The sequence below is a fragment of the Camelus dromedarius genome, chromosome 26 (assembly GCF_036321535.1).
Source record: "Camelus dromedarius isolate mCamDro1 chromosome 26, mCamDro1.pat, whole genome shotgun sequence".
Classification (NCBI taxonomy): domain Eukaryota; kingdom Metazoa; phylum Chordata; class Mammalia; order Artiodactyla; family Camelidae; genus Camelus; species Camelus dromedarius.
This window is the reverse complement of record NC_087461.1, coordinates 27,178,692-27,188,160: the sequence shown is the minus strand read 5'-3', so window position 1 is coordinate 27,188,160 and position 9,469 is coordinate 27,178,692. Positions and strand designations below refer to the sequence as shown.

At 50.0% G+C, this 9,469-nt stretch overlaps 1 pseudogene; it reads left to right on the top strand.

Annotated features, from left to right (window-relative positions):
* Positions 1-8,210: 8,210 nt before the first annotated feature.
* Positions 8,211-8,837, top strand: LOC105093253 (large ribosomal subunit protein P1-like; annotated as a pseudogene).
* The last annotated feature ends 632 nt before the right edge of the window (positions 8,838-9,469 follow it).

Here is a 9,469-nt window from a genome sequence, read left to right as displayed (position 1 = left end):
CTGGGTGGCCCAGGTCTGGGAAAGTCACCGTAAACATGGTTGCATGGACAGAGCCTCAGCTGCTGAGGCCGGACTGAGTGGTCGAGGGATGGAGGGGCCAACCTGGACTCTGAGGTCCTTGGGACTGAGCCAGGATAGGACAGAGGAGGGACAATTCTGGGCTCAAATGCCAAACCCCTCCCCGTTTGACAGGTGCTGGGATGAGGGGACACACAGGAGGACATGGATGACGGCATCACTTTTGTCAAAAATATGGTCACTAGGAGAGGGAGGCAGTGTGAGCAGAGGTGGCTTCACATCATTGGGACCCTCCCCTGCATGGGTCCCCGGGCTCAGGAGGCACCCTGGAAGGGCATTCACAAGGGCAGGGCTGTGCGGCATTTTACCTGAAATCACCTGAGGCTTCTGTTTCCCTCTCCAGCTCCCTGTCACACTCACAGTGTCAGGCAGAGCTGCAGGGGCCACAGGCATTTTGGATTCTGGTTAAGGAGACGAGTCTAGGGTACGTTTGATCCAGATCCAGAGGGACGTACTTGTACAGTTGCAGTCACACCCAGCCCAGGGCAGGAATGGCTCCCAGCAACAGCCCTACGGCCCACCCTGCCAGCCCACGTGGCATCGAGACAGAAGGCCAGGGCCGTAAGTTTCATGGTTGTAAGAGTGAGTCCCTCCTGCTCAGTGAGAGAAGACGAGAAACAGTGTTTAAAATTGATGGAGGCAAAAGCTAGTCTGTGGGAAAGCCTTCAAACCGCCTGAAGTATAAAACTAAAAATTAAGGAGACTTAGAGGAAAAAGCATTCTAGCAGCATGTCCTGATTCATTTAATAAGTACATTGTTTTCTGCATTTGTAATGTTTGCAGTATTTGTAAGTCTGTGATTTGTTGTGGGGTTTTTTTTTTTCCATTCTTTTTTTCATTCTAAGGAAATATTCAATTTCATGCCTAACTTTATATTCATAATTTAAAGAAAGTATTCCAAAATTGGATAAGCTTCTGGTCCCTCAAAATATAGATCATTTCTGGTGGTTAAAAATTGTATGAAACAACTGTAAATAGTAATTAAGAGTCAATGTCTCTTTTCCATCTTCCGTTCACAAGATTTTGTCTTTTCCCCAAAGAAATACAAGTTAAGATTTAGCCAAATATCATTTATTATGTTAAAATTTATGTAATCACTGTTTTTGTAAAATGTGATCCAAAAACCGAGGAATGAGACCAAAATTTTGGATCCAGCAACTCTTGCCAAGCTTAATGACCTCTCAACGGTTATGAGAGGTTCCATGATTTTATGTTTCTTTTTGTTATTGCTTGGATGAACTTTGCAAAACAAAACAAAATAAAAATAGTATTAATGATAATGAGAGTTTCTTTAAATGAGGATGCCAGAATCCTTCTCATTATATAATGGCTCAAACAAGCCCAGAAGGCACCGTGTCCTTAGGGACCTAATCCAGAAGCAGGAGGAATGGGCCCCACAGAGTCCCCCCCCCCCCGCCCCGGGTGGACGTGGGAGACATCAGTCCTGTCCACGCAGAAACGAAGAAGACGGCTGCAGAACCCACAGAAGGGGAACCGCACTCACCCCCACACCTCCTCCAGCAGAAGGCGGGAACGGCCTCCGTGAACTGCGGTCATCGAACTCAGGGAAACATTCCATGGTCTGAGGCCGGCTTCCCAACCACGTGGCCGTTCAGACTGTGACTCTGTATCCAGTACTTCACTCCGCACCACCTTCAGAACATTACAGGGACAGTGAAAGAGTTAGCCGAGAGCCACTGCACACACCGCCTGCAGTGGGACCCGGACGGCCCCAGGCACACTTGGCGTAGGTGACGCTGAGGGAAGCCCGGTGGCTGACACATGTCCCTGGCTCCTCCTGGCTGAGAGGCTCAGGACGTCACCCCGCCCATCCGCACCTCCAGGCCCTTCCTCCCACCCACAGCAGCTGCACTGCTTTTTGTTTCCTGTGAGGCCCTTGTGAGTACCTGTTAGCCTGCTTCTGCACTTACTTTAAAAAAAGTGGCAAATGCTGGGTCCTCACCGACTGTACCAACGGGAGGGGGTTCTGCACAAGCCCCTCAAGGCCAAGTGTGGTGGGCGAGACCACAGGCACTTTCGGGGTCTGTGATCTTCAGTGGCTTCCGTCTCTCCTTGGGCCAGAGCTCCCTCCTGCCTGGTGCTGGGAAGGGCTGGGGGGAGACCCGCCCGGGGCCTCCGCTCCCGCAGCGCCTCCAGGCGACACCATTCCTCAGGCCCCGGAGCGGAGGCTTCTGCTCGTCTTAGTAACTTTGGACCCAATTTGGTGTGAACTTCATGTCAATTCAAAGGAAACAAAGGGACAGCAATTTTCAGCAGGCAGGTGACAGAAACTCTTGAATAAATGCTTGAACAAAATTGTCTCTTTTGTGGTGAAAACACTGTGAAAATGTCAAGGAAACTAGATCTTGGACTTTGCAGCACAGCTGAAGGGTCCTGTAAAGCCTTTTCTGAAGCTTCCAAGGTCAATGACCTCTGCGAGAAATTCAGGATCAGTTCACATTATGAATGAAAGGTCTTCCAAAGGGGCCTTTATAATTCCAGAAACATGCACTTCATTCTTTTTTTAAAGGCACCCCTTATAAACCGGTGCTTCATACTGTCTCCTTCTCATCCCCCATGTCGAAGCACTGACCGTGGGCCTCAGGCACGCGTCTGACGGGACGCCCTCTGCCTAGCATGTGGCCACCTGTGACATCACGTCGCTCCGCCGGGCCCCCCGGAGGACTGCATTGTCCGGGATTCACCTTCACGTCCTGCGCACTGACCAGCTCTGTGCATGGTGGAGGATCAGCGCACACTGCTGGGAAGGGCGTGTGCAGCAGCCTTCCTTGTTTTCGGCAAGGCTAGAAGCCAAGCAGATATTTTGATGCTGGGGGTCCAGAGCCAATGACCGCCCAAAGGTCAGTATCACTCCCATGGCACAATTGCTGCAAAGCAGAGCCACACACCTAAACAAGCAAGTGCACGCCACACACTACGGCCAAGAGCTCGCTGCCAGCGAGTCCGCCTTCCACGCCTGGCTGCGGATTCTGTGTGCACCCCTCACCTGCCCACTCAGCCATCCCATCACTCAACAGACACTGGCTGGGGACAGAAGTGCCGGGCGCTGTGTGAGACTGCGCCGAGACAAGCAAAGCACAGACTTCATCCCCAAGAAGCTCAGTTTGTTGGAAAAGACAGACATGATGAAATAATGTTAATTCGAGGGGCAGATCAAAGTGCTCAGGGATTGCACGAGAGAGAACACGGAAAGCGGAGTCGTCTTCGTCCAGGGAACCCGAGCGGGCTGCCAAGGGGAGGCGGCGTTTGAGCGAGATGTTGTAGAGCGTTTCAGGATGACGTAGGGCAGCCACCCGCACGCGGCGGGAAGGCTGAGGCGAGAAGGGCGGGCGGGAGGGAAGGCCACTCACAGCGGCCGCCGTGCGGAGCGGGAGGGGGGCAGCTGAAATACGCTGGGGCCACACTGCGATGAAGGCACAGCCACAACCACAACCTGCAGAAGTTTTGGAAGCAGCTAAAACAAGTATTGACGGGCAAGACGAATTCAGTGAGAGGTGAAGACACGAGAGCAGGGACCCGCGCAGGGAGCGCGACCCAGGAGGCGCGCGCGGGCCGGGCCGCTCCGGAGGGGCTTCTCTGGCTGCTGGGGCCTCCGAGAGCCGCCCGGCTGACTTAGGCGCGAAGGGAAGCCCCTGGCAGCCCCGGGGAGCTCGCTGTGCCGTCCAGCAAGGCTGGGGACCTGGGCTGGACTGGGCGGGAAGCCCGCTGCGCGCGGGGGGTGGGGGGAGCTGGCAGCCCCGTCCTGACACCGTCACTGAGGATCCGAGCAGGCTCTTTATCACTGCGCTCAGAAGTGAAATTCCACAGGGGAGACTCGCATTCCTCAGCTGGGGGAGGGCAGGACTCCCAGATAAACAGTCCCACACTCTGCATCCAGTGAGGGAAGTGCAATTCCCCAAAAGGAAGTCAGGCCGGGGTCAGGGCCGGACAGCCAGGAAGACCAGCCGGAGAGGCCAGGGCAGCCGGCCGCGCTCCGGGAGGGGAGACCGCCCCCGGACAGAGCCAGTGCTCGAAGGGCTAGAGGAAGAAATCCCAGAGGAAAGAAAGTCCTGAATCTAGTCCACAGCCGGCAGCCAGGAGCATCCGTGGAGGGAGAGCTCTGCCAGAGAGACGTGGTGACCTGTCTCCTTCCTCCCACGCCACCTGGAGAGCCCGGCCAGGGACACAGACGCTTCTGCACAAGGAAGAAACAGGCACCTCTGCTCCCAGGGCCGCAGAGAGATGCTGGGAGGGAGGGAGCCACGCCCACAACTCCGCTGGCCTAAGTGGAGGAAGTTTGTTCCTGGCTCGCTCACAGTCACGTACCAGGGGAGAACAAGCCTGACCCCACACTGGATCTGCCCCTGCGGCTCTAACCCTGGGCTCTGTTTCCTGGGCTCAGTCCTGCTGGGTCTGCACCTCTTGTGAAAGAATGTGGCCTGGAGCCTGAAATAGACAGGGGAGACCAGTCTCAAGGCTCTGACCTTGAAGGGGAGAACACTTTCCCATTCATACAGAGATGAAAAGTTGCAGAACAGAGAATAGCATTTGTCTTGTGAGGGTTTTACAGGGACGCCATGACCTGCCCCACATGCACAGCTGCAAGAACAAAGGATTCCGACACCAAGAAGTTTGCAACAACCAACCACACCCCCTCCCCTTTTGGTGTAAAAGGAGCCTGAATCCTGACTTGGGGAAGATGGTTCTCCAGGACATTAGTCCCCCATCTTCTCATTCTGCTGGCTTTCCCAATAAAGTTGTTCTTCCTTGCCCCAACACCTCATCTCCCAATTTATTGGCCTGTTGTGTGGCGAGCAGAACAAATTTGGACTCGGTAACAGTCATGGCCAGGGGAGATGGCGGTCGGGTTGGGAAGGCGCAGTGGGAGGCACTGCTTCCACGTACAGGGGCTCTGGGCATGACAGGGAAGGGTGAGATGGGGTCCTGATGACAGCATTGAGTGACAACCTCAAACTCTATCTTCACCGGGAGAGGGAAGCCCTGGGCACGTTGTCTTTAGGAAGGTAATTCTCTGGGTTCATTTTAAAAGTCCGTCTCTCTGCAAATTACAATTTGTCCTTAGGATATGTGTGCTGCCCAGGAGTCACTCGCAGACCAGAAGCCCAGTGGAGGAAGCATATCATGACCCTGCAAGACAGGTGGTGCCCTTGGGGGCTGCACCGGCTGGTGCAAAGCACACTCTGGATTATTCTACTTGACCCAGAAGCCCAAACCCATGAGGGTCTGCTGTGTTGAGTCCCGTGTGTCAGCCAGACCCTGTAAGTCATGCTTTGGGAGCTGTGTGACTGTGAGTTAGTGGTCCTCCAGGATGCCCTGGGGGAAGCAAGGTCCCTGTGTGAAAAGCCATGGACTTATTTACTGTACATAAGTGGCACCTCAATTACAAAGTGACTGCTGGGACTAGGGGACCAGGTACTCTTACTCACGTGGCGACGTGCGCTGTGAATGACGGGAGGACGGTGGAATTACAAGGGTTTATTTACCTTTAAAAAGAACCATAGTTTTTACCTGTAATTTTCATACTGTGAAATATGACTGTGTATGATTTATTTAAAAATCCCTAGTGGGGAGGGTATAGCTCAGTGGGGGAGTGCACACCCAGCGTGCATGCGGGCCTGGGTTCAATTCCTAGTATCTCCATTAAAAAAATAAATAAATAAATAAACCTAATTATCTCCCCCATAAAAAAATAAAAATTTTAAAAAATTATGTTAAATCCCTGAAGTCAGTTATCGCAAGAAATATTTTTTCATAGTTACAAAATCTTCACCTCACCCCAGTGGGACGACTGTGAGCTCTGACATTCATAGTGTCTGACTGTGATGTTGCTACGATACTTGCTGAATATAAAAAGGTGGATGCCTTCTTAGTCTTTCCTTCTACAAGCTGAATCCTGGGTGAAGTCACTTGCCATTTGGATTCTGGTGATTAAAGAGGGCCATTCCAGCTTGTTAACTGACAATTACAGGAGGCAACTTACACACTCAAACCTCAAACTAGGTCAAGAATTGTTCCTAAACGTCTGTCATCGCTCTCAGTGAGGAAAACACTGGCAAAAGTTTTAGGTCACTCATGATATTCTACAGACATTTTGGACAAGAAAATTTTCCAAACAAATGAAAAATCATTTCGAATCAAGTTGACTTTTGGTCTAACTTTGATTGCTGTACGTCTAAGAACATTTTTGATCTAATGATGTTTTCTATTTGCTAAATAGGTTTAAGTTTGGGAATAATTCTTGAAAATTAAGCAAAAATCCTGCTTCATGATAAAATATCCGGGAAAGAGAATTTCTGGTTTTCATTTAAGCCTCAGCCTTTATCAACAAATTTTTATGTTGCTATTTTAGAGCTAAAAGAACAGAAGATCTGCAAAATTAATTCTTCCCCAAGCATTTAGAAAACTTGTCCTCTTATTTCTCCAGATTTCAGTTCCCTGATTGTTTCAGTTGTGGTCAGCCCTCACTTAATAGACATGAATTAGAACTTGCCATCTCCTAACATGCCCTTCCTGTGTCTTCAAGTCCAAATCACATAGTCCATCAGATACAGGGACAATCATATGACCCACCTGCATTATTTGGACTGTGGGCACCAACAGAATTAGTAGGCAGAGTCACACGATCACATAGATAAGATTATAGCCTCATAGACAGAAAAAAAATAACCACAGGCTAGCTGCGAGCTCTGCCCCCTAGAATTCATCTTAGTATTGTCTCAGGACAGCAGGAGCGACATGACTTGTCCAGGACCTGGAGAATTGTGGAACCAGCATGACATTTAATTCATAAAAGCTACCTGTTAATACCCAGTCTCCGGGGTCTGTCGATTAATACTGACTGCTGACTTTCCTGCGTTCATTTCTCCTTGCTGGTCAGACTGCTGTACCAGCCCCCAGTGCCACTGAGCACGTGCCGTGCACCAGGTGCCACGCTGAGTCCCGCACTTGCCTCAGCTCCTTCAGCACGCCACAGGTGCGGGGCTCTTTCTATTTTGAAATAATTATCCCTTCGTGGGACTTTCCTTTTGTTTCCCATGCTTTGGTCACTTCCACTCTTGTAGAAATGATGTCCAATAACAGGGTGCAATTGCATCTTTAAAAACATCTCTCTTAGAATTAAACAGCCTTTATTGTTCAGCTCTCAGCAACTGAAATGTCAAGGAAATCACACCGGTCCAGTTGGATCTGAACAGAAAAAGCTGGAACTCGGGTCAAGTTATAATCATTCAGCAATTAGGGCAAACTTGATTGAGTAAAGTGCTCATTTCAGCGTAGCTCGTTGTCCATAAAAAAGGTAAAGGGAGCTTAGATCAATGTGAGGAGATGGAATCCCTCTCAATTAGAGTTAGATTCCACGCATTTGAAGCACTGAGGCTCAGATTCAGACTCTGCCAAAGAAGAGTGAGACGTCTGTCCCTCAGCAGTCACTGAACAGTCAGAGGAGAGGACTGGGGATGCTTCCAGGCACGCACATTGGTGACTTTCCATCAGGCGGTGCGGCTTGCCTGGAGTTCTGAAACTGGACTCAGCTACCTGTGCCAGCTCCTGAGGCACCTGGGTGTGACTGAAAAGCTCCTCTCTCTCCAAATCATTTTGAATTAAGTGAAGTTAAATTAAATATGAAAGAGAAATGGCCCTCGATCTACTTGTTAGAAACATCATAAAGGAGCCAACATTACTGACATGGCCCCGTGCACAGCACAGTTCCAAGTGTCTCACAGGCACTATGTTTTTTGTTCTCAGTTGCCCTGGGAATGGACACTGCCATCACCTCTGTGTTGCAGGGCAGATGGCTGAGCCGTGAGCCCGGTGTGAAGCCAGGATGCACGGCCAGAAGGTCAGCCCCATGCAGAGGCTGCACGTGCACCACAGGCCTCGCCTCCACCCCTGCCTCCTCTCCTGGTCCTGACATACCTCTGGTACATGATTCACCCCAGGATTGATGGAACTGGTCAAAACTCTCTGAGTGATGGACAGAAGACCTAAATAGACATTTCCCCAGAGAAGACATTCAGATGGCCAAAAGACACATGAAAAGATGCTCAGCATCACTAATTGTCAAAGACATGCAAATTAGAACTACAATGAGGTATCACCTCACACGGGTCAGAATGGCCATCATCAAAAAGTCCACAAACGATAAGTGCTGCAGAGGCTATGGAGGAAAAGGGGACACTCTTTCGCTCTGGTCATGGACCTACACGCTCCTGGGAGTGCAGTTCGGCGCAGCCACCCTGGAAAACAGTATGGAGTTTCCCTTAAAAACTAAAAATAGCTCTTTCCTCAGCTGCCGCCAAGGTGCTCAGTTCTTCCAAGGGAGCCAAGGCCGCGTTGGGGCGAGGCCCTCACTTCCTCCGGGACCAGCACGGCGCCCAGCAGCACCCGCCCACAGCTCTCCCGTGCCACGGCCTCGGCCCAAGCTCGCCTACATCTACCCGGCCCTCACCATGCACGACAATGAGGTGATGGTAACGGAGGGTAAGGTCGACGCCCTCATTAAGGCAGCCGGGTGTGAATGCTGAACCTGTCTGGCCAGGCTTGTTTGCAAAGGCTCTGGTGAGTCTCTATATCGGAGTCTCGTCTGCAACGTTGGGGCTGGGGGTGGAGGTCCCGCCCCAGCACGAGGGGGACCCGCCCCCTCCACCACTGCTGTCCCCGCTGAGGACGAGAAAGTGGAAGCAGAGAAAGAAGAGTCCGAGGAGTCTGATGACGACGTGGGCTTTGGGCTTTTTGACTAAACGTCTTTAGTAACACATTCAGTAAAAAGCTGAGCTCTTTGCTGTGGTTGGTCTTGCTAAAAAAAAAAAAAAAAAAAAAAAAAAACAAGGAAAAAAATTAAAATTAGACCTCCCCTATGATCCAGTAATCCCACTCCTGGGCATATGTCCAGAGGGAAACTTAATTCAAAAAGAGACATGCACCCCAATGTTCATAGCAGCACTATTTACAATAGCCAAGACATGGAAGCAACCTAAATGTCCATCAACAGATGACTGGGTAAAGATGTGGTATATTTATACAATGGAATACTACTCAGCCATAAAAAGGAATAAAATAATGTCATTTGCAGCAACATGGATGGACCGGGAGATCATCATACTAAGTGAAGTAAGCCAGACAGAGAAAGACAAATATCACATGTTATTACTTATATGTGGAATCGAAAACAAAAGATACAAATGAACTTATTTACAGAACAGAAATAAACTCACAGACATAGAAACTTATAATTATGAAAGGGGAAAAGTGGGGAGAGATAAATCAGGAATTTGGGATTAACAGATAAACACTGCTATATACACAATAGATTAACAAGAACCTACTGCAGGACATAGGGAATTATATTCAAGATCTCATAATAACCTATAAT